General features: G+C 54.8%; 1 protein-coding gene across 20 annotated transcripts in view; it reads left to right on the top strand.

The window, feature by feature from the left end:
• The window catches only part of EXD3 (exonuclease 3'-5' domain containing 3), a 254263-nt gene that overhangs the window by 205778 nt on the left and 21034 nt on the right, over positions 1–27451 (top strand). Inside the window, exon 21 of one of the 20 annotated variants that reach the window (XR_010348975.1) lies at positions 22454–22777. The exons of the other annotated variants lie outside the window; for them this stretch is intronic. The gene's annotated coding sequence lies outside the window, so the exon portion shown is untranslated. The remainder of the gene's footprint in view (positions 1–22453; positions 22778–27451) is intronic. 20 annotated transcript variants of the gene reach the window in all.

Genomic DNA, 27451 nt, shown 5'->3' with positions numbered 1-27451 from the left:
ATATGGAAGCACCAGCATGAAAGAATCATGGACTGGCTTGGGTTGACCTTAAAGCTCAGCTCATCCCACCCCACAGGCAGGGACACCTTCCACCAGACCAGGCTGCTGCAAGTGGTTCCAGGGATTTTTAGAAAGAAGAGAGCAGGTGCTCATTTCCCACTGAGTCGGCGCCTCAGCCTAAACTGGGGGCTGTGGGGGTCCCAAAAGCCAGTTGGAAAAGGTTAGACACTGTTGGGCCAGTCACGCTGAAAAGGCCAATCCCAAAACTCTCATATGAGCTTAGTGCCAAAGGCTGAAGTCCTTAAGCACTCGCCCATGCTTTAAATTCGCTTAAAATCTGCAATATGGACCCACATAACCCATTTATTACAATTAAATGCTCATTTTATCTTTGCTGCCTACTACCAAAAGCAAACATCAAGTCAAATGGACTGTTTAAAACATAATCCTCACTGCAGTGATATTTATTTTGATGCAAAAAACCTGTATAATTACGGCTTCATTTTTAAAATTGTTAATTATCATATTTCTCTTTATCTTTTCTCTCTAACGAAAAAAGGGTGAAATGTGGTGTTCCATTTTAGTTAAATGGTATGCTCTGTCCCCCCCCCAAAAAATGTACAGTTTATTGCAAGCTGTGATCCTCCTCTGAACTATCATGTATTTGTAACCCCATTGGCCCAAGTCTTATTCCATGCCCACTTTGAGTCTCTCTCTTAAGCTGTGCGAGGGAAAAGATACCCTCTTGGCCCTTCCCTCCCCTAGGCTCTCCCTCTCCCCCTCCCTCCCCCTTCCCCCCTTTTCCCTCAGTAACCATGCTGCTCCCGGGGGTGGGACCCCCAATAAACCCTGATCTAATCAGCCCCCTCAGAAGCCGTGTGGAGTCTCCTTGCCTGCCTGGGGCTACCAGTGAACACACACAGCTCAGGGGGCCCTCCAGGAACTCCCCAGGGTGCCCCCCCAAACGAACTGCAACACCACTGCTCAAAATTTTAATTCTGATTCCTTCTAATTGTGCACTTGATGAGCTGGAGAGGCCCTTGCTGGGAGCCTGACACAGGCATGGGCTTGAAATCCCTGCTGAGGTCAGGTGTGGGGAGGAGCGAAAGCTGAGCGCTGGCCTCAGTGTCAGAGCTCAAGGGTCTGAGCACCGGATCTTGCCTGAGCATGGGCTTCCAAAATGATGAGCTCTGCTGCTCTCCAGTGACCCAGCACAAAAGGGACCTCACACCTGTGGGTGACACGGAGGAGTCCCAGAGCCCCCCTTGCTCTGAGTGCTCTGAACTTTCAATTGCATGGCACGTTTTCTTTCAGGTTCAAATCCTAAAATATTCTGAGCTGAAAGGGACTCACAAGTCCAGCTCCTGGCCCTGCACAGACACTCCAACAATCCCACCCTGGGCATCTCTGAGAGCTTTTTCCAAACACTCCTTGAACCCTCATTATTTGTTCTCTCAGAGTATTTAGCTCAGGGCAATACTGATTTCTTGACTTTCCAGTTCTGTGGCTACAGCTGTGCTCAGTGATTCCTTGATAAAAAATGGAGTGGTTTTTGATTTATGTCAATTTTGATTTGATGTAGCTGGAAAATACTCATCAGTCCAACTGGAGAAGCCTCCTTTTCCTTGATCCACAGAGGAGGATCCTTGTGGTGATCCCTGTCACAGCACGGCTCAATTATGGAGCACTTTTTATTTTGCAGGTTTTAACTAATCTATTTCCTAATCCTTTGGGCTGAGCTCCTGAAGCTAATGGGAGTTACTGGAAAGACTGAGGAGTAGCATGGAGGCAAATAGCTTTGAAGCCAGACTGGAATAATTCCTGTTCATTAGAGAGCAGCATTATATCACTTGGGAATGTCTTTCCAGGAAGATTTTTATATATTCAAAACTTTACTTCATATTAACTTCTCTGTTTCCAATATACTTAAGCAACTGATTAACAGTGATCCCATTGAATTGCAAAACTCAGTTCCATACCTGAGTATGCAGCCAGGACAGTGACCAGGACATGCAGCCCAGCTGTGGGTTGGTGTCAAGTCCAGGCAACATGAATGGGATCACCTGATGCCATGGCACTGGTCCCTTTCCACGGCTTTATGCTTCACTTCATTGTTTTAATGGAAGATTTGTGATGGCGTTTGCTGTGGCTGTCCCATAAGGAGACTGAGTGATGGGGAAATTCAGCCAGGCCAGGACAGGAGGCTGAGTTCCCAGATGGAGACAGTGGCCACCTCCAGCAGAGCACCCCCTCTTGCCTCCCCCTTGGCCTAACCAGCCCACAGGCTCCAGAACTCCCTGAAAAATTGCTCCTTTGGCTTATTTAAAAATAAAATCTCCTGCGCAAACTCAAGACTATTTGTTTTTACTAAAGTCTGGAGTTTCCCACAGTGGGCTGTTATGTTTGGGGACTATTGGAGCCAACATCCATTTTTTTTTCCTAAGGTAAGGAGCCTTTCTTAGCAGGATCATTAGGATAATAATCGTGACAGGCATTTCCTAATTAGTCATTAATCACGGGCTGGACTTTCTGACACGTTCTGGGAACTGATGCTCCTGCCAGACCTTTTCTGCTCCCTCAGCTGGGGTCCCCATGGCTCGGCCAAGTCCCAGGAGGGACTCCAGGATGCTCCATGTGCACAAAGGGAGTCATGACTTGGCTCCTGCCTGGACAGTGGGGAGAAAAGGAGAGGGAGGGCTTGGGAGAGTGTTTTGAGTTTTTGAGATCTCAGGAGCCTGGTGGGTGAAGATGAAGTGCCAGGCTGAGCATTCCCCAGACAGTGAGGAGCATCCTCAGGCATCCCACTGGGTGCACCAGTCTGGTTCCTGCCCAAGCTCCCTCTGGGGCTGTGCTCAGAGAGCTCTGACTTACCAGGTTTTCTGATTTCCTGCACTGCAGTGGGAGATGATCGAGGCTTGTTAGGGGAGTCTTGTGTGCTGGCTCTGCTTTGGCCCCAGCAGCTCTGAGGTGCTTCCAACAGAGAGCCAAGCACACAGTGAGCAGGAGGGGCATCCTCCACCCCAGCCCTGTACCCAGCAGCCTCCCAGCCAGAGCCACAGCAGGAGCCATTCCTTCCTCCCTGCCTCTCCTTCTCCCCAGCTCTGCCCTGGCCTTTGTGAGCACAGGGTACCCACGGCCCCGTTCCCACACTCATAATCCCTGGGTCACAGCAGACAAAAGGAGCCGGGCTGGGGCAGCCGGGGCAGCCAGGCAAAGCTGCCTCTGCTGCTGATGCCTCATTTTGTTCTCACTGAGGATGACCTGCAGTTTTCTCCCTGCTAATCCCTCCCTTTAATCCCCTACTCCTCTCTTCACCCGGGTCAGGGTGCTTTCTTGTCATCTCCCTCCTTCCCTGGTGGTTCCATCCCAGTCGCTATTGCCTGATCCAGATCAGATGTCCCTGTCACCAACATGCTGCATCTTGCTGGGGGGCAGGGTCCAAGCCAGAGCTGCAGGAAGGTGGAGGTGCTACCAGTGACATCACACTCTGTCCTTGCCTGATTAGACATGAAATGTAAGAGAAGTCACTCAGAGGTGAATCAATACAAGGCTGGGTTCTGCCTCTGGTGAATTCCCAACTGGGACCTCTCATCTGGGCTTCTTTGCCAGGACGAAGGAGATGTAGGGCTGAAATCCTGTGTCCTCATGGGTCCCACAGCAATATTTCACTCCTGGGTTTGCTCCTGGGGCAGGGGACCCAGCAGAGGCCTCAGCTCTGCCCAGGCAGTGTGCTCCCTGCCATGAAGAACCTTGGCACTGGGAGCTGGAGCTGGGCACCTGCTCTTCTCACAGACATCACTACTGTCAGCACAGCACCAGGGGCTTTGCTCAGAGTCTGAACAGAGATTCAGGGTCTGTGTTTAGTCCTGATTTGTGAAAGATTTTGCTCTTACACTGAAGCATCAGGGTGTTCTCTATTAAAATGGCTGATGAAAGTTTCTTCCAGCCCACACTGCAGTGATGGGGTGAAGTGCTCAACTGTCACCAAATCAAAGGAGTCAAAGGTTGTGTTTTTATTGGAAATCCAACAGTAGCATCCTCATTTCCAGGCTTGGGTGGGAGCTTAAGGGCTGAAGTGTGGGTGAATCCTGCAAATGGCAGAACTGTCCCTTTTTCTAGCTGTTTTTTCAAAGTGCACCTGCAGCTCACAAGCTGCAAGTCCCTTTCATCTGGAATTTCAGTATTTCTAGTCCTAATACTGTGTCACATGGTCATTACCTACTGAGGCATTGGCTGCTCCAAAACCTCCTGTTTCAGCACTCTCTGGCACCTGCAAGGCTGGGGGCTGACCTGAGCAGACACCTCTGCCAGCGACTGTGGTATCCACTGTGCTTCTGGAGGCCCCTTGAGGATGCACCTGTGATTCTCCGTGGATTTTTCTACAATGAGAGTGGTGAAGCACTGGCACAGGTTGTCCAGAGAGGTGATGGCAGCCCTGTGTCAGGAAACATTCAAGGTCAGACTGGATGTGCCTCTGAGAAACCTGATCTAGTGGTCGATGTCCCTGGTCACTGCAGGAGATTTGGACTAGATGAGCTTTAAAAGGTCCCTTGCAACACAAAGCATGCGATGATTCTATGATCCTGGCAATAAACCAGTCCTCCTGGTGCCATCCAGGTGCTCACAGAGCAGCAGTGCATGGCCCTCTCTGCTGACCTGAATCGTGGTATCAGGGATGAGTGGGGGAAAAAAAAAAACCAAAAAGAGGCTGTGGCAGGAGAAGCAGCCTGGGATGGGAGATAAGGTCTTCCTGTTTCCCACAACACCCTGGGTTTCTTATCTTCAGTACTGCAAATAAAAATGAGGGATCCAGCAAGGCTGATTCCCACAATGTAGTGAGGACTCATCAGCGTTTGTTTTCCCAGTGGCTCCCATCTCTGTAGGAGGATGCCTGGGCCCCAGGATGGGCTTCCCCAGCAGAGGTCAGCTTGGTGGAGGTCTGCTCTCCTCAGGTGGCAGGCAGGGCTCTGTGTGTCCCCTCCATGTCCCACAGGATGGTTCCCGTTGGTCCTCAAGGTCCCCAGGCTCTGCAGGGACAGGGATGTTGCAGATCCCACCCTCTGGTCCACAAAAGCTCCTTGGCCACCAGCAGGGAGGGAAATGCAGCTGTGCTGTGTGCTGGGGTGGGAGCCATGCACTGAACCAGCCTGGCAGGACCCTCCCTCACTCTGCCAGCCTTGGCACACAGGAGCCCCACCTTCAGACAAGCAACGCTTGCAGTTTTCCAGAGCAAATGTTGGAAGTTTGCAGTACCTGCTCATCAATGTATGGAGTTCAATGAGGTTTGGAAATGTGGGATCTGTAATTTATCATGTGCATTAAAACAGGGCAACTTATTTTATAGAATTACAGATTGGTTTGGGCTGGAAGGGACCTTTAATGCTTATCTTGTTCTACCCCCTGCCATGGGGTATTTCTGCACCAGCTTTTCTAAAACAATGGCTGCTTGTCCTCCATGTTACCCTGTCTGTATTACCTATTTCTAGAGACATGTATGATTTATGATCCTACCCTCTCTCCAGGGAAATAATGGGGGAAATGTAGGTGCTGCTGGTCTGCATGAATTTTATCAAGTAGGACAGCTGGCTGGTAAAGCCACATCTCCTGCTTTTCAGGAGGAGTCGGGGACATGGATAAAAAATTCAAGATTGCCTAATGTGCCATCAAGAAGAAAAGAGCATCTCAACAGAGGTTTGGTGTGGGCTGGGTCTGGTAGCAGGCAAGGAGCAGGACTGGGACAAACTCTGGGAATTTTTAAGCCAGAGGGAATTTCACAGCAGGAGGAAGCAAAGTGGTGGGATGGGGGTTCCACAGCAAAGCTTTTAAGTCCAATATGGAAAGCTTTTAGTAATTGTACAGGCTTTTAAGGTGTCTGACCTTTGACTTGTCCAGGGAAAAAGCAGGGAAGAGATTCCTTTTTCCACTGGAATAAGTCCAGCTTGGCAGCCCGCACCCAATTAGCAGCAAAAGCCACTAACGACTCAGCATGTGCAACTCCGGCCTCCAACTCTTCTCACAGACCTTGTGAACTCTGGGATTGTTTTCTTTTCAGCCACCCTTTGCCAGCAAAATGCATGCACTGGATGGTCTGTCCCAGGAGAAATCAGCTCTGCTGGAGCCTGAACCATTTGGAGGCAAAAGTGGTGCTTTCTGAGTGCCAGGGGACTCCTTCCCACATTAAAGCACTGTCTCTATTGTGTGAAAGTGTATTAAAATTGTTAACAGATACAGATATTAGCTCATTTTTTAATATATATATATACACACACATATATATATGTATGTATATATACTGTATCTAGATGTATGTGTGTATATATATATTTTTATATGTTAGATCCCACTGTATTGTGCTGAGGCTGTGGAATTTTACTTCAGACTTTGGTAGTGTTCATGCTTAAGTAAAACAAACCAAAGGATACCCTGGCCCTGGAATTGAGGTTTTGCTTCACTGAGCAGCTGGGAGATGAGGAGTAAGGGGCTGGTTTTGTGGGATCTTGGCTGCACCACCCCCAGCCCCTGGAGCAGCACACCTCTCACTGGCAATGGGCCTCAGCACTTCCCATGTGAGGGACAGATGTGTCCCCACGTGCAGCTTCAGCACAGCCTTTGCTCAGCTGGGTCCATGGCAATTCCTGCTCCTTCTCCTCCACTGCTGTGCAACAGCCTCAGACCCTGCCAATTCCCCTTTTCCCTGGTGTGGAGCTCCCCTTCCTTGGCACGGGGTGCAAGGCTGGGCCCTGCACAGCTGCTGGCTGAGCTCAGTCCTGTGGTTGTGCTGGGGCTCAGCAGGACCTGAGCCCCTGGGGCAGCACAGCCAGGCAGGGCCTGGGCAGTGCAGGGGGCTGCAGGGGCAGGGGTCAGTCCCTTGGTGGCCACCCAGGCGCTGTGGCCGTGCTGAAGTCCCCACTGCCGGGGGGGCCGGGAGCTGTGGCCTGGGAAGGGATTCAGGGGTTGTCCTGGAAGTGGGGAAGTGCTGGAAGCTGCCTGGGGAAGGAGATCTCTTGGAAAAAGCATCTGGCAGGGATGTTCTCCCTGTGGAAATAGCTGAGCTGCTTTCCCTAGAAAAGGGCTCTGACCCAGGGAGTTGCTGCCCTGTGATCCCTCCTGGACTTTGGGCTTTGCTGGGGCTGTACATTAATTTCTCAGAACCCTGCCTTTCACCAGGCTTGTTCCTCCTTTTCTGCTCCTTTTCTGAATGATTTGTCCCTTAAAAATTAGGACGACCCTAGCAGTTCTGCCTTCCACTCACAATGCCCAGGGCAGAGAACTCCAGGACAGGCCCCAGGAACCAGGGCAGAATCAGGTTTTATTAAAAATCTTAGAAAGCAATTTCACTAAGGCCATAAAACAGAAAGGCAGCACAAAAACAGATAAATCTACTAATTATTTGCTCATTAAAAAAGCTCTCCAATAAATTCTTCTAAGGTGATCCCATAAATCTCTCCAACACCATTAAGGACAGTTGTCTTCAATTCTTATCTCCCCACAGGGAAGCCTTTTATGGCTATTTTGACTACAAACAGTGGGTTTAGGATCTGTATTGCAGATATAACCAAAGTTTGATGAGATCAGCCAACAGAAGTGACCCCAGTTCCCCATGGCAGCAGGAGCAGCAGGTTCCCCCAGGGAGGTGGATGAAGCCCTAGGACTAGCAGGACTGGCAGCTCTTGCCTGTGACTCCAGGAGCTACAGTCAGGCTTTCTGGGGGACTGGGTGGATCTGAGCCATGGCCACAGCTGCCTTTACCTGGCACCAAAAGCATTTCAGTACAAGATGAGCCCGTTTGCAATGGCTGGGCTCCTGCACTGGGTGCATGACAGACTGTGTGGCGCTTGGAGCAACCTGGTCTGGTGGAAAGTGTCCCTGCCTATGGCACGGGGTGGAATGAGATGAGCTTTAAGGTCCCTTCCAGCCCAAACCAAGTCTCTGAGTTTGTGATTTTGTGATTTGCACATAGAGGGCTGGGAATAGGGCTTGCCTTGGCCATGCCGTGGGGACTGCATGGAGCCCAGATGGAAGGGCTGTTCCACAAAGAACTTCAGTTCTGTGTGTACAAATTAAAAACTTAGAGGAAAATCATCTCCCAGCTACTCATTATGGGAATTTCCCCACAGGCAAACCCCCACTAAAACTCTGAAATTATGCAAGAGATATTTTAGCACCGGAGCTGCCGGTGCAAGGCTTCTCCCTGCCATGGCATTGTGCTCTGCCTTCTGCCTCCAGCATCTCATCTTCCTTCTCACCTTCCTGCAAGCCCCTTCAGCCCTCCTCAGCTCTGGCACTGCTTGCTTCCATTCTGGGCAGCAAGAGCTGGCAGCAGCATTCCTTGGCTGTGCCTTGCTGCTCTCTGCAATGCCAGCTTTGCCTGCAGTGCTGAGTTCACAGCCCATTTTCCAGCCAGCACCTGGATTTCCAGCATTCAGCTTCAGCTGCTGAATCCCCTCCTGTCAGGGAGCTGTGCAGAGCCAGAAGGTGCCTCCTGGGCCTCCTTTTCTCCAGGCTGAGCCTTTTTCCCAGCTCCCACAGCCACTCCTGGGGCTCCAGCCCCTTCTCCACCCTTCCCTCACTGGAGATGTGGCTCCCTGGTTTCCACACCCTGGAGGGTCCCCAAGGAAATGTCACCAGGAGATTTAAATGGACATTGGTGCAGAAATCGTGCCATGAGCCTGATGCCACCACTCAGCCCCTGTGTCCCCATCCCCTGCTCCAGCAGTAGCTGCTATCTGGCTTTTATTTTCAAGTTTTATTGCTCTGAGATCACAGGCTGTGCAAGGGGGGTGTTTCTAACTATCCTTCTCTTACTGAGATGAAGTGTGGCTTGATTTTATGTGTTTTTCTGATGGCTTGTGCCTTCTGCCTGTGCAAAGCCTTTCTGGTTTATGGACTCAGGCCAGTTTAGCCCATGCCACTCACACCCTCTGCAGCCACCTGGCCTCCTATCCCAGACACCCGCGAGTGTAAACACTTCTAAAAAAGACCTCATCCATGAAGAAAATGTTTAATTTTGCATCTCAGCACGTGCAAAGGCCCCAGTGTCCCAGCATTAGACAAAGCTGGCTCTCCTGCAGGACGCATCTCCATAGGACAGTGCCTTTCTCCCGGGGCGTGCTGGCCAGGGCGATGCCGACCAGCCGGGCCTGGCCAGGGTGATGGGGGGACGGGAGAGCAGCAGCCTCGGCCGGCCCTGGGGCGGTGCTGGTTGGGTGCAGAGCCCATCCTGCGTCCCCCGGCCCGGCCCTGGGGTGCCAGCAGCGATGGCAGCCCGGCTCGTGCCTTGTCCCCGCGGCCAGCCCAGCCCAGCCCAGCCTGTCCCCTCCCGCCGGGGGACAGAGCCCGGAGCCGCCTTCCCACGGCCGCTGCCCCGCCCGCTCGGCTCCCCTCTGATGTGGCCTGCGAAGGATGTGGCGGCAATAAAAGTGCCCTGCCGGGGAGGTGCGAAGGGGCCGCGGGCTCGGCTTCCTGTTAGCACCGGCGCTCCAAGCGCGGCTCCCCCGCGCCGCGGCTCCATTCACAGCTACTCGCGAAAGCAACGCGCGGTGTGTCAGCTCCCTCCGGGCCAAAAATAACTGCGCCCCATTAGCTCCGACTGTTTGTTTGTTTTCAGCTGCTTTCTGCCCCGCTCGAGGGAGGCACCGCGGGGCGCGCCGGGCAGTGCGGAACAGGGCAGTGCGGGGCAGGGCAGTGCGGAACAGGGCAGTGCGGGACGGGGCAGTGCGGAACAGGGCAGTGCGGGGCAGGGCAGTGCGGAACAGGGCAGTGCGGGGCAGGGCAGGGCAGGGCAGTGCGGGCAGGGCAGGGCAGTGCGGGACAGGGCAGTGCGGGACGGGGCAGTGCGGGGCAGGGCAGTGCGGGGCAGGGCAGTGCGGGGCAGGGCAGGGCAGTGCGGGGCAGGGCAGTGCGGGGCAGGGCAGGGCGGGACGGGGCAGGGCAGGGCAGGGCAGTGCGGGGCAGGGCAGGGCGGGACGGGGCAGTGCGGGGCAGTGAGGGGCAGGGCAGGGCAGTGCGGGGCAGGGCAGGGCAGTGCGGGACGGGGCAGTGCGGGGCAGGGCAGGGCAGGGCAGTGCGGGACAGGGCAGTCCCCGGGCCGAGCCCCTCGCTCCTGCTCCAGGGGATCCCCGGGCCCTGCTCACCCGCTCCTGTCTCCTGGCTTCTGCTCTGTGCTGGGTGATGGGGGCTGCCGGAGGTCCCCCCACAGGGACAGGGCAGCTGGGTTCCAGAGCGATGTCCCCCAGCCCTGCCCCTTGCCTCCACCAGATTTTGGGGACCCGATGGGATTGTAGGGCCATAGCAAAGGGTTGTGGCTGCCTGTGGCTGCAGGCGCCAGGGAATGGGACAGCAGATGTCCCAGTAGGTGCTAAGCAGGGTGAGCAGAAGCAGGGGACTTAGTGGACTTCTTTAGGGGCTTAGGAAGTGGGACTGAGGTGGGAGCAAGAGCTCCTGGGGATCTGGGAGTCCCCAGCCCCTCCACAGTTACTCCTAACCCCACCTGCAGGATGCATTTTGCTTGGTTTTCCTGGGGAATGCACAAACAGGCATTTCAATTCTTGCTTTATCAGCCAGATATTGGTGCTAAGAATGATGATTTTTACTCCCAAACTCCTGAAAAACCTATCTTGATTTTCAACCAGCCCTAAAGTGAAAATCTTCCAAACCAGAAGAAAAATGCCCCTAATGCCTGCAGGGAGAAGAATTGCTTTAAGGAAGGAAATTCACATTTCCTGCAGTGCCTGTGACAATATGTGTGCCCACAGTGGGCAGTCAGAGCCCTTCCCCACAGCTGTCCCTGGTGCTCTTCACCCATCTGCCCCTGCCAGCTCTCCCTCATCAGGCTCTTCAGGAGCCCCAAACAGGGTTTGACAACATCCCTCCCTGCAGGGACAGAGGAGGACAATGTGTCCCTGTACTGGGCTCAGGTGAGGCCACACCTCAGGTCCTGGGTTCAGTTTTGGGATTCTCATGACAGAAAGATTATGAGGGGCTGGAGCATGTCCAGATAAAGGAACAGAGTTGGGGAGGGGGCTGGAGCACCAGGAGTGGCTGAGGAAGCTGGGGGGGCTTAGCCTGGAGAAAAGGAGGCTCAGGGGGACTCTTCTGCCCCTTCTGTTTATGGAGCAGGTTTTGCTGGCACTTAACAGCTTGTGCAGGTTGTGCTGTGTCCATCTCATGTGACTGCTGTGGTGGGGAGGGATCTAGCAAAGTCCTCAGCATCACACTGAGGTTGGAATTGGGACATCCAGGAGTGCTGCTGAAACCCCTCACACCACCAGTGCCCACAGCTGTCCCCAGGAGGGGACACCTCCCATCCCTTTAGGAGGTGCAAAAATGCAGCAGGACCATGGGACTGAGTACCTGACAGAGCACGAGACCCAGTGCACATAACCCAGGGAGGATGCAGGGCAGTGAAAGCCCCTGATTGTCACTCCCCAGCCACTGCCAGAAAGTCCCTTAAATGGCCTTTTCCACAGTGAAAAAATAAGAAGTTATGACTGTCATGAAGGAGAAGGGAATATTTTGTATGCTGGGTGAAATCAGAGCAAGTCACTCCCACAAAGGTCACTGTCTCAGCCACTTCTACATTGCACCTGCCAGCTCTCACCACTGCAGCCACTTTGCAGAGCTTTGCCTGATTACAATTATCTTCACAGGGAGGCAGACCAGGGAATCCATGAAGAATGACTGTTTAAAATGTCCATCCAAGGGTCTCCAATTGCAGTGGACTTTGTGGGGAAGGGTTGGGTTCTCCACCCTGGGGAAACACTTCTCATGGGTGAGTTGGGGGAGATGTCTGTGTTTACCAAAATTTCTGCTGTGATTCCAGATTTCAGGAGGTTCTTTCCAGTTTTTTCTCTCCCTTATTGACAAATGTTATTGCCACCCAATAAGTTTCCCCTTATGTGAGAGATGAGGACAGTTCCTCACAGTAAGTGAGAATTTCTCACCTTGTTTTGCAAACAGCCTCCTCTGGGTCAGACCTGGCTGGTGTCCCTCTCTTCATCAGTCTGTTTGTAATGGGATGGTCTCCTCATCTTTGTCCAATGAAAAGCCTCTTCTAGCCTTGATGTTTCACCCAATCTTTCCGCGTCTCACATCTGCATTTTTCTGGGAAAGGCAAGGCTTTGGGGGCATCCAACCCCAGCCCAGCCCTGTGAGGTGGCTCCAGGGCAGGAGAAATGCAGGCTGTGGGTAATGCTTGCAAAGAACATGGATGCTCAGGTAGGAATTACATTTAAGCCTGCCAAGCCACTGGATTCTCATCCAACAGCTTTCCATGACTCATGTCCTCAGGAGACCCCAGGCCTGGCTTTCAGAGCTGGGTGTCACAGCTTCCCAGGACAGCAGGTTTGGCCTGGGGCCTGGCTTTTTGTACTGGGGTGCACGTGATGTCTCCAGGGGCTCAAGTGATGGCATTTTCCTCTCAGACTTTGCAGAGTAGCAGGAGACATTTATGGTGCTGTCTGACATAGGAGGTTTCTTATTTCTCATTTGTCCTCTGGGAAAATGTTTCAGAAAACAAAAAATAATAAATTTTAAAAGACACAGTAGTCTTTTTTTCTAGTTTTGAGAAGTTGCTAGTCTCTGTTAAGGATAGTGGGGGAATAGACATTCACTGTGTGGAAGAAACTATGTCCGGTGTGGTCCCAAGTCCATCATCACAAGTCCTCCAACAACTTGCATGGAGTGAGAGAGACTCTGGAAATAAGGCCAAGAAATGGGCTCAGCAAAATTCCTGAACCTGTTGTGCCCCTGGCTGCTGGTCTGGCTCTCATGCTGTGGTGGACACATGTCCTGGGCCATTTCCTTTGGGCAGGAGGGAGCTCTGGGCTGTCCCTGCCTCTCCTGGAGCCTAAACATCCCCTTCCCTGTCTGATCAAGCATCCCAGCTCCAGCCTGGTTGCAGAGAGCTTATGGCTGGAAAAACATGGGTAAAATTAATTTGGTTTGAACAGAGGGGCTGAAGACACTGGAGAGTAGGAAATGCATGTGCTGGGCTCGTGTGTTGGGGCTCAGGGCACTCCCGAGCAGCCCCTGTACCCTGGAGGGATCTGCAGTAGTGGCTGGAAGATGCCAGAGCTGTGTTAGCTCTGCATGGCACCGAGTTCCCACCACAGACCCTGCTTCCAGGAACCAGACACTGACAGTTCTGTAGTTCATGAGGGTTCACTCACCTTCCTGGACACCTGGAAGTGTCTGGTGCTTCAGTCTGGGCTATTCACCCACAGCAGTAGCTTGGAGAGGAATCTGTCTGATCCCTGATGTCCCTAACTGCTGATGGGAATCATTGTCCTCCGCTGATGTCTCTCCCAAACAAGGAGGGAGTCCTGGGCTCAGGGTGCAGCTGAACACCAAACTCAGGCAGCTCTGAGTCCTGAGTGTGGTGCAGCTGGGAGTCGGGGAAGTGGAGCAGAGAGCTGAGCTGGTGTGTCTGAAGGCAGTCCCTGCTCCCCTCACACTGCCAGGCTGCTCCTGTGAGTGTAGCACAGGCAAAGAAGGGGCAAGTTGGTTATTTCTGACAGCACAAAGGCAGCCCCTCAGCAGCCCCCTTGCTGCAGGAGCAGTGGGGCACCACCAGGGCCCTGGCCTCCACTCCTGCCATGCCTCCAGCAAACCTCCCTGCAGAGCCGGGGGCTCCTTGTACCTTTGGCTTTTGCTCGTGGCAGGGTTTCAGTGTCACAGCCATGGTGGAATTCACACACGTCCCCGTGGCCTGATCCCTACCAGGATGGGCAGCACTGTGGCTCTCTCAGTGCTGGTGCTGTGCCAGCCCTCGGCGTGGGGCCTGGCATGGCAGGGACACCTGGTGTGATGGAGCCAACCTCCATTTGGGTGTCTGAGCTCCTGCCATGCAGCAGGCTCACTGCTCCTCTTTCCTTCTGTCCTTTGCTGGTTCTGCTGTGATCCTGTGGCCGCTGTGCCTCTCACAGTGCCTGGGCAGTGGGACACAGTGAGGTGACAAATCCCTGCACACCAGGACTGTTATTTATTTACTGTCACAGCCTCATTGGGCCTCCATTGAGCCTCTGAGCTCTGCAGCTGCTTCGCCTTTTTGTTTTTCATCTTCTCACATTTTTCTAGACGCTGTGTTTTCACATCTCCTGTTTGTTTTGAATGATGGGGCCGGGACACGCAACAGCGGATTCTCAGCCTGGACCATGCTGGGTGAGGCGGGGCCGGGGTGTGAAGGCCTGCAGGGAGCATGGTCACTCTGCTCAATGGTCACTCTGCTCAATGGTCACTCTGCTCAGTGGTCACTCTGCTCAATGGTCACTCTGCTCAGTGGTCACTCTGCTCAGTGTCACTCTGCTCAATGGTCACTCTGCTCAATGGTCACTCTGCTCAGTGTCACTCTGCTCAATGGTCACTCTGCTCAGTGGTCACTCTGCTCAGTGGTCACTCTGCTCGGTGGTCACTCTGCTCAATGGTCACTCTGCTCAATGGTCACTCTGTTCAATGGTCACTCTGCTCAATGGTCACTCTGCTCAGTGGTCACTCTGCTCAGTGGTCACTCTGTTCAATGGTCACTCTGTTCAATGGTCACTCTGCTCAATGGTCACTGCTCAGTGGTCACTGTGCTAAATGGTCATACTGCTCAATGGTCACTCTGCTCAATGGTCACTCTTCTCAGTGGTCACTCTGCTCAATGGTCACTCTGCTCAATGGTCATACTGCTCAGTGGTCACTCTGCTCAGTGGTCACTCTGCTCAATGGTCACTCTGCTCAATGGTCACTCTGCTCAGTGGTCATACTGCTCAATGGTCACTCTGCTCAGTGGTCACTCTGCTCAATGGTCACTCTGCTCAATGGTCACTCTGCTCAGTGGTCACTCTGCTCAGTGGTCATACTGCTCAGTGGTCACTCTGCTCAGTGTCACTCTGCTCAATGGTCATACTGCTCAGTGGTCACTCTGCTCAATGGTCACTCTGTTCAATGGTCACTCTGCTCAGTGGTCACTCTGCTCAGTGGTCATACTGCTCAGTGGTCACTCTGCTCAGTGTCACTCTGCTCAATGGTCACTCTGTTCAATGGTCACTCTGCTCAGTGGTCACTCTGCTCAGTGGTCATACTGCTCAGTGGTCACTCTGCTCAGTGTCACTCTGCTCAATGGTCACTCTGCTCAGTGGTCACTCTGCTCAGTGGTCACTCTGTTCAATGGTCACTCTGCTCGGTGTCACTCTGCTCAGTGGTCACTCTGCTCGGTGGTCACTGTGGCTGCAGCCCCCAGGAGGACACAGAGCCCGGCGTGGGCTGGCCCAGTGGAGCAGCTGGCAGAGCTCATCCCAGCTGGGACCGTGGGATCCATCCTGATCTTGGCATGATTCTGTTGGCAGTTTCCTCCCAGTGGCCCCGGGGGTTCCCAGTCCCCACTGCTCAGTGCCAGCAGACCCAGCCAGACGGGGGTCCAGGCTGAGCAGTCGAGGGGACCCTTGTCCCCAACAAGCCTCAGCTGACAGGTGGCTTTGGGCTGGACTGGGCAGAGCAGGAGTCCTGCAGGGGCAGCTGTGGGCACTGCTGGCTGTGCTGCTGTGGCTGCTGGCTGGAAGCAGCCACTTGGGCAGGAATTCATCTGTCCTGACTAACTTCCCACGGGATTTGTTAGGCTCCAGTTCTGGGTGATGCTCAGACAGCTCGATAGTGCTCTAGGACCCAAAGGATACCCCACCAGCACCCTCTCCTTTGCATTTATTTTAAAACAAGGAATTTCATGCCCACCTTAGCAGGTCCAGCACATGGTTATCCTGTGTCTTGTCAGCAGTGCAGAGAGTTCAGGCCTAAAATCTGGAGCCTTTTTGAATACTTTGAGTGGTTGTCTGGCTTTGTTCTCTGCCTCCAAGGTCACTAAACCTGGGCTCAGTGTGCTGCAGAGGGACTCACATCCTACTGGCTTCAGCATCACGGTGGTCCCACCTTTCACAGCTAGCCTGTCCTTGACCACACGGAGGACCCCCTCCCTTTCCTTCCCACAACCCCTGCTGCTGTTGGGGAGCAGATCCTGTTAGTGGTGGATCACCAAGGGTAGTTCCTTCTGTCTGGCTGTCAGTTTGTCAGATCCAGATGGCATCATTTGGGGGTTTTCACCAATTCTTCATACTTCTCTGGTTTTGTTTCTGCTGTTGATTCATCTCACATACCCTTCAGAGCAGCCCAGGGATTCACCAGGGTAAAGGCAGGCTGAGGATGTGCTTGCACATGCAGGAAGGGCAGGAGGGGCAGGAAGGGCAGGGAGTTGGGAGCAGTCATTGACTGGGAGCACAGCACAGCGCCTAGAGCAGAGCCTTTGTCCCTGGGCTGGCAGAGACAGGCCCACATTCCCTGCTAGCTCTGTCTGAGGAGCACAGGGAGAGCAGGATGGGGACACACCACCTTCAATCTCTACCAGAGCCTCCAACAGGTACCAGCAGCCTCCCTGCCCACAGGGACCTTGGCTTTCCTCTCCTTCCCACAGAAAGCTCAGGGAAAGGTGAGGCTTGGCTCTGTGGAGATGCCATCCTCCAGTGCTCCAAAAGGGCCAAGCACTGGAGTGGGCTCTTGGGAGGATCACCATTCCCTAGGGAATGCTGAGATGGTGTGGCCCTGAGGAGCAATGGAGTCTTTGGTAGTGTGTTCCTTTGGGGTGTCTTGGCCTTGTGCTGGCTCTGAATAACCGAGAGTGAGGCTTGGGGGCTTCATCCTGTGAGACCACCAGACCAGCTCAGCTGGGAGCATTTATGCCCCTTCACTTTCCCCCTGCTCTTGTGACACAAAGAGCAAAGCTGCCAGTTTGCCTGGAATGACCTCTGTGCCCTCCAAGCCTAACCCCTTCCTTGGAAAGACAAAAATCCCATTGCCTTGCACCTCCATCTGTTTAGTGAACAGTTTAACCTAACAAGATTAGCATTTGAGGTCAGCTCTTCTGCTTTTACGTTTTTCCCCTGCCGTTTGCAAAGAAAGCAGCATTGGATTTGGGACAAAAGCTCAAAACCCCTCATTTGTAAGTAGCACAGCCTTTGGAAACTGTTTTGTTCCAAAGTTATCTGGGGAAGGGCTTGTGAATCCTCTTCTAAAGCAAACAGGAGCTGGCCAAGGGGATCAGCCCCAGGGAGGATGGAGCCCAGCATGGAGCATCACACCCAGAGCTGGGGAAATTCCAATGGGTTATTCCTCCCAAGGAAGTCTGTGAGCAGAGAGGATGCGGTAGCAGGGAGGGGCTGCTGTGAGGTGACTGAACAGGAGTGAATCAGAACATTCCCTCTCTCCCACAGACACCCTCCAGTGATGTTCCAGCACACACCTCCATCCTATTGGGAACACATAGGGAGTGCAGGCACATCCCTGGTGAAGAAAGACACAGAAGGAGAGGATCACAGAGTCATAGAATCACAGAATCTTGGAACTCTTAAGGTTGGAAAAGACTTTTAAGATCATCAAGCCCAACCATGATCACCACCACGTTCACCACTATACATCCTCACATGCCAGGGATGCTGACTCCACCACTGCCCTGAGCAGCCTGTTTCAGGCCTTTACAACCTTTCCTGTTAAAAAAAAATCCTAATATCTAATCATGTGAGAGCAGTGGGTGGCAAAGCCGATGTAACCTGTGAGGGTACACAAGTGGATCTTTCAAAGCGTGTGTTTACTTCTTCCTTAGCCATCAGCACATCCCAGCAGGAGCCCCTTCCATCAGGCTGGGCCCGTGCCCTGCCGTAGGCTGGCACTGCCCAGGGAGGTGACAGCCTGAAGAGTCCCTAGGGACTCGTCATCAGAGCTGGGGGGGGGGGAAAGGTAAAGGGTTTGATTTTCATTCTCTGGGACCATTTTCCCCTCCCTCTTCTCCCGCCCACCCCCTCCCTTTTCGCCACATTGTGCTGAGCTTGAATTGGGCCTTCACAAAGGGGATTAGGGGCTGGTTGCTGATAAATAGGAAAGCAGGTTGGAAGCGTGGGAACCAGCCATGGCGCAGCACGGAGGGACATTCCTGCTCCGGAGGGCCGGGCGGGAGCAAAAGTCCGGGCTAACCCCGGGTCACCCGGGGGAGCCCAGCTCCTGAGAAGATTTGTTCGGACACTGGCTTTTGTTGTGCACAGTTCCGTGTCAGCCCAGCGTGGCTCTCGCCGCTATTGATGGGAAGGAAAGCGCTATTGTCCAGTGCCCGAGGGCCCCCCTTTCACTCAGAGCTTTCGGGGTGACGTCAAGGAGGGACGTGGGAACCTGAGCAGCCAGCCCGCAGTGGTCCCAGCCCTGTCCCGTGTCTGCCGAGGTGAGCAGGGATGCTCAGGGCGTCCCTGGGAGCTGAGCTCTGCTCTCCCTGTGCAAACCATCTCGCCCAGGTGGGATGGATCCTCCTGCAGACAGCTGGGTGGGAATGTGGAGGCTGCTTTTTTATCTCAGCTTTTTTTTTATCAGATAAATTTCCCAGAGAAAAGGGATGATCTTGCTAAAAAAATTCCTTCTGGGAAATGTCTGCTGGATTGAGAGCATGACCACTCAGCCCTGTGAGTCCCAGGGGTATCTGTGGTGTCTACTTCCACCCCACCTCACACCTGCTGGTATGTTGAGCATCCCTCATTCTGATGCTTTTAATCTCCACCTGGAGACCCCAAGAGAGGTGGGAGAAGGGCCCGGGACTGCTCTGACCCTTGGTCCAGCTCCTGCTCTGGCCTCTTTTCAGGAAGAGGCTAGGCAGGGAATTTCCCCAGGAGCACTGAGGGCTGGTGCAGTGAAGCTGCCTGGAGCAGCCAAATGAAGATCAGCTGCTTTGCATCTGAGGCTGGAGCAGCAACACGGAGCATCTGGGGACAGGCAGCACGCCAGGGAGGCAGCCTGCTGGGAAAATCCCTCTTTTTCCCCCGTGACCTGACAGCGAGGAGCTGAAGGTGACCTTGAACCCTGCAACTGGTCCTGGCTGGGCTCTGCATGGTTCATCCACCAGCCCAAGGCTCAAGAAAGGAGCTGAGCACCAAGGGTGGGACTCGCTCCCAGCCCTCGCTCCTCTGAAGCCAAATTTTGCTGTCAAAGGCTCCAGCATGGCTCTGGGAGTCTCACAGGGAAAGAAAGCTCAAAGGAGCTGAACCAAATGGTCTATACAGCCATATCCACGTGTGTATGATGTGGACCAACAGGCTTTGTGTCCAGCAGGGAGGCAAAGGGGGAGAGTGACAAATGTTTGCTGCTGGCAGGTCCTGTGTTGGCGTTCCACCGTATCAGGAGGGAAAACAGAAGGCTCCTCTATGAGCTGTGATTACCCCAGAGAAATGGGGCAGCTCCAAGCACAGTGGGACCGTGGCTGCTTCACTGCTGAGAATGTACACTGCCCTTCCTGAGATTTCTTGTTGAGCAGCTGTGGAAATACTTGTGGAGGTCACTTGGGAGCCTAGGAGCTGCCAGGGCAGCACGGCTCTGCTAGGGCTGGGCTGCAGCCAGGGTTTTTCTGAAAGACCTCTGAAAAAAGTGGGAATGGCTTCCAAGAAGCTGGATTTTCAACTGGTCTGGGTCCTTCCTGGTGGGTCGAAGAAGCAAGTCACCACCTGCATTTTTGGGTCCTTGCCCAAAGTGGCTCCCTGGCCCTGCATGTCTGAGTGCAGGGGCTCACCATGCTGCTGAGACCCTGCCCCACAGCTGAGCCAGCACATGGCAAGCCAGGGTGTCCTGGGGATCCTGGGAGAGTGCACAGATGGGGAAAAGGATGAGGATGAGAACAGAAATGATAGGGGTGAGGGTGAGGTTGTGAATTGGAATGGGAATGGGGACAAGGATGAGTCTTTTTGGCAGGGCCTGTTGCAACAGGACAAAAGGTGATAGTTATCAACTGACAGAGGAGAGATTTAGATTAGATATACGGAAGTTTTTTACAAAGAGAGTGCTGAGGTCCTGGCACAGGGTGCCCAGAGAAGCTGTGGCTGCCCCATGCCTGCCAGCATCCAAGGTCAGGCTGGACAGGACCTGGAGCAGCCTGGGACAGTGGAAGGTGACCCTGTCTGTGGCAGAGGTGGCATTGGATGAGCTTTAAGGTCCCTTCCAATTCAAACCAGTCTGGGATTCTGTGGTTCTATGACTTGAAAGCAGACTGGAGCTCAGGGGCTCTCTGGGATGCCTCACTGGGACTTGTGGAGGTGCATGGGGCAAACTCCTAGCACTTCCAGCCATCCATGCATGGAACACATCAGCCAGGACAGAGAGTGCAGGTGGGGCCTGCTCCTTCCTGAAGGGCTGGATCAGCCTATGAGGCCAGTCCTGCTGGGGCTTCCTTTGTCCCAGCATCCCAACCCCACCGTGGGTTTTGAGCTGGTGACACTCACTGGTGGCAGCCCCGTGTGCCAGGAGCTGTGGTGACTCTGCCTTCAGCCCTCCCTGAGTCCTGAGCCCCTCCTGGCCTGTGAGTGGCTCCATCCCCGTGTCTCATCCCTTTGGCTCTCTGCAGAAGAGCTGTTTGCTGATGGGAAATGTGGTGTCAATTCCTGGCTGTCTGGGAGCAGTTCTGGGCTGTAGTGCTGCTGACATGTCTGTCCTGATGCCACATGTGCCTGTCCCGGGGCTGCACTCGCTGACAGCCCCATGGCTGTTACCCCAGAGCTCGGACATGCAGTGACACTGCCTGGCGGGAGCCCAGCCCAGCCCATGGCCCTTCTCTTTCCTGTTCTTCTTCTCTCCCAGCTATCCCATTACCCAGCCGTGCTCCCTTTGCAGTTCGTTTTTGGGTCCTTGCCCAAGGACCCAAAGGCCCAAACAAGCAGGCACTTTGTTTCATGCTGTTTCTAAGGATTGCTGCCCTTTGGCAGAGGTGCCCCTGTGCCCCGACACCCAGCGCTGTGTGGTGACAGTGCAGCCTTGCCACCCCTCCACCAGAATCCAGGGATAAGCCGTGGCTAGCCGTGGGTTGCAGGTTGTTTGCCAGGATGGTGATGATCTCCCCTCCCTGCGGGACTGGGATTGGGATGGTTCCTTTGGGAGCCACTGTGCCACCGCAGTCAGGAGCACCGGGACACGGGGACACGGGCCCGGCGGGCTGGGCCTGTGCGGGCACAAACTCCCAGAGATGAGCTGGGTTTGACCGACACGAGCCCGGCACCATCTGCTTTGCAGGCGACCCAGCGGAAATGTGGCGCTTCCGTTCCTCTCCAGGCACCCGAGAGCAGCCGTGTTCGGGTGCCGAGCCCTCAGGCCGGGGCTGCAGCGGTGCCCGGCCCGGGGCAGGCCGGGCCTGCGCCATTTGGCCGCGGCAGCGCGGGCCCGGGGCGGGGGCGGCCCCAGGGGCCCGCTCGCACCTCGGCCCGAGATGAAAGAGCCGCGGCCCGGCAGATGAAAGAGCCGGCGGGCGAGCGCGGAGGGGAGGGGAAGCCCCGGGAGTTGTTTTTCCTCTCATCTCTGCCGCGCAGCAGGACAGCGACAAGCAGCGCCCGGCGTTCCCAGGGTCCCCTCCCGGCTCCGGGCTGAGCATCCATCGGGGTGCTGCCTGAAGGAGGGGCTGTCTGCTGCAGGGGCTACAATAATCTCTCCTTTAATAATTTTTGTCATGGGGGGATAAATGCTATCTTCTTTGCCTGAGACAGAGGCTGCGGTAATGCCAGAGTCACCATGAGCCGAGCGGGTGTCCCCTGGGCTGCTGAGGATGCTCTGCTCCCGAGGCCCCTCTAACCTCCTGCACTGGAGCCGTGTTCCCAGAGGCTCCTGCAGGGCAGAGCAGAGGCTGGCACTGACAGACAGGCACCCTCGCCTTCCCGAGGAAGCCTCAGACCTGGAAGTTTGGACTTTGATGTGCCTTGGGCTTTGAAGCTGAGTCTCCAAGACCAAATGGCAAGCCACTGCTTCCAAAATATTTTCCCAGGGACCTGGTGAAGGCCTGGTTTTAGTTTCTTGGTATCACTTTTGGATGCAAGAGCTTGTACAAGGGTCTGGGCTCTTGCTTTGAGGTGCTTCAGCTGTGCAGGTACCCATGAAATGGGGCTGAGCAGGAGCAGTTCCCACTCAGCTGCTGCCTCCAGGGCAAACCCCAAGTCTGCTCACCCCAGCAGCTCAGACAGAGTTCAGAGGGGTTTATCCTCCAGCCCTGGCCCTGTGAGTCCCACAGTTCTGCCAGGCTACAGGATTTGTGGTGGCCAGGGGCCCTGGCTGGCTATGGCAGTGAGGAACAGGGCACTGATCCCTGGCACAGCAGGAAGGGACCAGGCTGCAGGGACCCACAGAGAGTTGGGTGAAGATGCTGATGGAACCAGACAGGTCTCCAACTTGGCTTCTGCATGACCAGACTGCAATGTGCTCATCCCTTCATGGACTGGCTTAAAAAATTGATGGAGTCTCTTGATGCAGCTTGAACTGTTATGTTTGCAATTTCATTGCCTCAGGGTTATTTGGCTGGTCCTGGGCCTCCTTGATTGGGTTCAGGTAGACCTCATGTGAGGAAGCAGAAAATCCAGAACTGCCCTCTAAACCCTCTGTTTGTGTCTCCTGTCCTGTTTATCGCTGCTCTCCCTGGCAGGTCCAGGGCTGTCACCTGCCCTGAGGACCACTCTGTGCATGGCCCACACTGGACCCACTGGATGCCTGGAGCTGGGGAGCGGGTCTGGGCAGCTGGGCTGGGATGAAGACACTGGACAAACCCTCCCAGCTCCTCCCTCACAGCTGCAGCAAGTCTGACAGTGCTCTGCCTGCTCCTCCCTGGAAAACACCAACCCTTTCAGGACCCACGGGGTTCAGTTGGCACCGGGAAGCCTGAGGACAGTGGCCTGAGGGACAACTCCTCTGTGTGCTTGCCCTCTGCACCAACTCTCCCTCCTCTTGCCTTGTCTGCCCCAGATGCTGGGTAAGGATCTCTTCTCATCTTGCCCTAAGCCTCACAGCCCTGGCCCTGGCTCAGTTCCTGGCTCAAAGGTGTTTCTGAACCAGGGACAGGCAGCAACAGCTCACCCACATTTGTCTCCATCACAGGGACACGTGTCAGGGTAGGGCAGGCTTTGCTCTCACCCCTCAAGCACCAAGGCACTTGTGTCAGGTGAGGAACTAAACCTGCCCCAGGTTTCCCAGGACACTAAGAGTGAACCAAGAGCTTTTGAAACCAGCCCAGAATCACACTGCGACAGAGCTTGCATTATTGTGCCTTTGCTTCCCCGTGAATTCCAGTCCTCTGACATATTTAGATAAAACCTGATGACCCAAAGCTGACTGCAGCAACTGAGAAGAGAAATGACCCTCCAAAAAGAGCAGCCCAAAGAGCCCCTGCATGTGCTCCGGGCCGCCCCGGGCCGCTGCACCCATGCACAGAGGAGCAGCCGGGCAGCACCAAAGTGATTCACAGGCTTTAATTCAATTACTTTGCAAAGCTGCATGAGGCCAAGGCGCCTCCGCAGGATGCTCGGCAGCGGGACGGCTCGGCAGGCTCGGGGAGCTGTCACTGACAGCCCGTGTGAAACAGCTCCGTGGGCTGGGCAGCAATCGTGTGAGCCATGCAGAACCAGCCTGCCTGCGTGCAGCAGGGCCTGCCGATGGAGCTGGGGCAGCAGAGGGTCATCCCATTGCTGGAGTGGGCCAGCGGCTCATTGGGGACCTGGAAAAGCCCCCCAGCCCTTTGGGAGTGGAAGGTTGTGGGGTCAAGGAGGAAGCTGCCTCCAGAGCTGACTGGAGGTGGAGGTAGGCGTGGAAGGAAACAATAGAGAGGATGAAAAGGACTCATCCCTCCTTCCTCCTGCTTCCCTCATTAGAAGCATGGACCTAGTTGAGGTTCTAAGGCAAAATGAGAATCTGGAATTTGTAGGATCTTGCAGGGATGTGTCCCCAGGTGTGGGGCTCCTCAGGAATTCAACATCTGCCGTGGCCTTGGGCAGCTCTCAAGCCCACTGCCCAAGTTGTCAAGGGTATCCAGCCATAAATGAGGCAGAACAGGTATTGTTAATTTGAAAAAAAAAAAAAAAAAAAAAAAAAAAAAAAAAAAAACCAAACAAAAAAAAGAAAGAAAAAAAAAGAAAAAAGAAAAAACCAGAAAAACCCACAAAAAAAAAAAACCAAAAAAAAAAACCAGAAAAACACTTTTCACTTCAAGACCTCTCCTCTGGCCCTTTCTTTATCTCAGCCCTGAGCAGCTGTGATGCCCTAGACAGGTCTTGTTTAACTAAAAACTTGAGTGGGAGGCTACTACCCCAACTGTTCACCGTCTCAGAAGACATCTGCCAACATCTGGGGCAGGGAGTCCCAGTTCCAGGTGCTGCCTGTCCCATCCCTGCTGCTGCCATGCTCCCGGGGAGGCCAGAGCTGCTGGGCTCAGTGCTCATCTGGCCACTCTGAATGCTGACCTGGGGCTCAGCTGTTGTGCAGATGGATTTTTCCATGGCCCAGTGATGCTTTCCCAGTCTTGTTTCTCACCTTTCAGGGTAGTCTGAAAGTGAGTGGGCATTTCAGACCTTGCACAGCCCGACCTGCTTTGGTCAGTGGTGGGAGAAGAACCAGCTTGAGCCCTGCAAACTGCTCAGGGGGAGCCTGGGGGAGCTGATGAGGGGCAGCCTGGGGATAGGAGACAGCTGGGGCAGTGTGCCCAGGGAAGGGCTCTCTGTAGCCGAAACCCCAGGACAGGGAGTCCCCCTTGCCCCTCACCTTCAGCTCCATGCACCCCTCTATGGGGGCGACAAGCCAGGGGCACCCCGGGATGGGGAAGGAGGATCCCCCCCACCCTGGGGAGGCTCCTCCTGCTCCAGCCCAGCGGAGCACCCGGCTGACCCCAAGCGCAGAGCCCTGGCATCCCTGGCACCCGCCGGGTCTGGGGCAGGCGGGCTGGGCCGGCCCCGGAGCCCCCTCAGTGCCGTAGGGTTGGCTTTTCCCCACTCCTGGGAACCAAGCGCCGGCTTTTGTTGGCAAACAGAGCGTAGCTTTCATGTGAAAAGGTTAGTACAGTATGTCAGTTCCTAGGGAGGGGATAATAGTCTGATTCTCACACCCCCGGGGCCGCGAGGTGACAGCAGCACGGGAGAAGAGTATTTAACACCTTCGCCTTGGGAACCTTTCCCTTCCCAGAGTGGCCCCGCCTCGCCAAGCGCCGGGAGGAGGAGGAGGAGGAGGAGGAGGAGGAGGAGGAGGGCGGTGCAACGCCTTTGTCTCCGCTTCCCTCGCACCCCGACCCCGCTGCACTGGCACTCGCACCCTCAGAGCAGGTAGAAGAGCCTGGGAAACAGTCAGACAATAGTTCAGGATCTGGCTCCCTGTCACCAGCTCGTGGTATCACAGTCTCCCCAGCTGGGACACACGGGGAGGGTGTGGGTTGTGGTTCCCAGTGGGGATGGGGTCTCTGGGGGGCCGTAGACATGAGCCCCTTGGCGTGTGCACTGCACGGGGGTGGGTGCCCTCAGTCGGTGTCCCCACGGCTGTCACCTCCCCTGCTGCCTGGCAGCCGTGTCTGTGCTAGGACTGGGGCTCACGGTGCCACCTGGGGCACCCTCAGTGGATCAGGATTCAGGGACAGATACATCCCACAAAGCCTGGACAGTGCAGCACAGCCCAGCTGCTGCACAGGGATGATGTAAAGACCCTGCTGCCTGCCTTGCTTTTCCTAGAAAAGTCAAGATTTCTTCCAAAATCCAGCCTCCCTCCCCATCCCGCTGCAGTGAAAGGACAAGGACAAACCCTGTGAGCGTGTGGCACCTGGGGACAGCCCTGCATGTGGCTGTGACCCCTCCAGGGCTGTCAGTCATCCACAGTCACATGCCATCGGGGGGGACCAGATATAGATTGGCGTTGCCATTTTCTTACGGGGGAGCATCCAGTGAGGGTAGGCACAACACCAGAGGGAGGGTTCCCAGGGGTGATTGCCAGCACAGTGACAGGAACCTCGGCCCTGGGGCCTCAATGGGCCAGAATGAAGCTCCCCCAGGAGCTGCTGCTGCTTGTCTGACTGAGGGGGCAGAGCTGGATTAAACCCAGGTTTAAGGTTGCTATATGTATTGAGTTCAGACTGCCCATGCAGGAGCTGGAATGTCCTCAGAGCAGGAGAGACCAGTTCTGCCAAATTCCTCCACATGGGATGCCAAATTACAAGTGTCATTGCTTGGTCTGTCACACTGCTTGGAGTCTCAGGGCAGACACCTTCCCAGCACTTATTGAGCTCAGAAATGGCACATTTTTTGAGTACTCCCCTCCTGGGAGACCTGGTTCTGATGCTGAGGCTGCCCATGGGAAACCAGCAGCTCCCCAGCACTGCCTGTCCTTGGTCTGCTGCTCCCACTGGGCTGTGCTCAGGTGGGACAAGGGTTGCTGCAGAGCAGTAGTTCAGTGCCACTGTGTCCCCTCCATGAGGCTGGCTCAGACACCAGAGATCAGGGTGGGATATTTTTGCATCTGGTCTCTGCCTACTAGAAAAAGGGTGAGGAATTGCTGCAATTAATGGCCAAAGTCAGTGTTTAATGATGTGGAGAGCTGTGCCAGCTCACTGTCATGAGACCTATCCTGGACATCCAGGTGATTTTAGGGGGGTCTCCAAGCTGCTGTGCCCCAGACTGTTGTCTTACAGGGCTCCTCACTCCTAGAACTGCCTGGCTTCACTGCTTTTTTGGGCTATTTTATTTTTCTTTCATTCATTAAAATAGCAGCATGACAATTCTAGCCTCAGCATATTTTCTGACAGCATCTCTCGAAGGAGCTGCTGCCTCCTGGCCCTGCAGGCTGTGCACCCTGGGCTGCTGCCCCAGCAGGTACAGGGACCCAGCTGCCATGGTGGGGAGTGCAAAGTGCCAGGGGTGGCACTGCCACAATGGACCTGTCTGCCTACCCCCTTCCCCAGCTGTTCCAGCCTGGATGCCTCCTCCAGAGCGGGAGGCAGCAGTGGACCCACGCTGGCATGGAGGGGTTGGAGAGGAGCCTCTGGTGTGTGGTTCACATCATCCCTACGCCGAAGGAGCATCTTTCTGGGTCAGCCCGCTGGCATCGGAGGGGGTGATTTCCAGCTGGGATGGCCCGGGCCTGAGAAGCAGACATTCCCTTGCTCGAGTGTGCTGAAATGTTTAATTAGAGTTTAGCAGCAGCCTGGGAAAAAGATGTCTTGTCATATTTCTGGGCTGCATTTTGCTGTGGGGCCGCGGGCTCGGTACGGGAGCCGGGGCAGACCTGCGGCACAAAGAGCCCTTTATGAGCCTCTCCCGCGCTCGCCCCGACCCTGAACTTTCCCATCAGCTGCTGGCGCGGTGCCCTCGCAGTGCCCGGGAGGGAGCCGGGGATGGAGCACGGCTCCTCCCCGGAGCTCCGGCGTGGTGCTGCAGGAGAGGGGGCACGGGGAGGTTCTGCAGGAGAGGACATCCCTCTGTGCTCGACGCTGGGATGAGCCCGAGATGCCCTGCTCTGGTGTGGCCTCGGGCAGGCAGTGCCTGTGGCAGGACGCGGGATTCGGCAGGATGGGACCTGGGCACACGGCGGTGCCTGGGAGGGTCCCTCACCCAGGTGTTCCTGAAGGTGCAGCCCACACTGATCACAGATTTCATTTCACAGACCCCAGCAGGACTCA

The sequence above is a fragment of the Passer domesticus genome, chromosome 18 (assembly GCF_036417665.1).
Source record: "Passer domesticus isolate bPasDom1 chromosome 18, bPasDom1.hap1, whole genome shotgun sequence".
Lineage (NCBI taxonomy): Eukaryota > Metazoa > Chordata > Aves > Passeriformes > Passeridae > Passer > Passer domesticus.
Note: the sequence above shows the minus strand (reverse complement) of the source record. Positions and strands in the feature narration are given on the sequence as shown.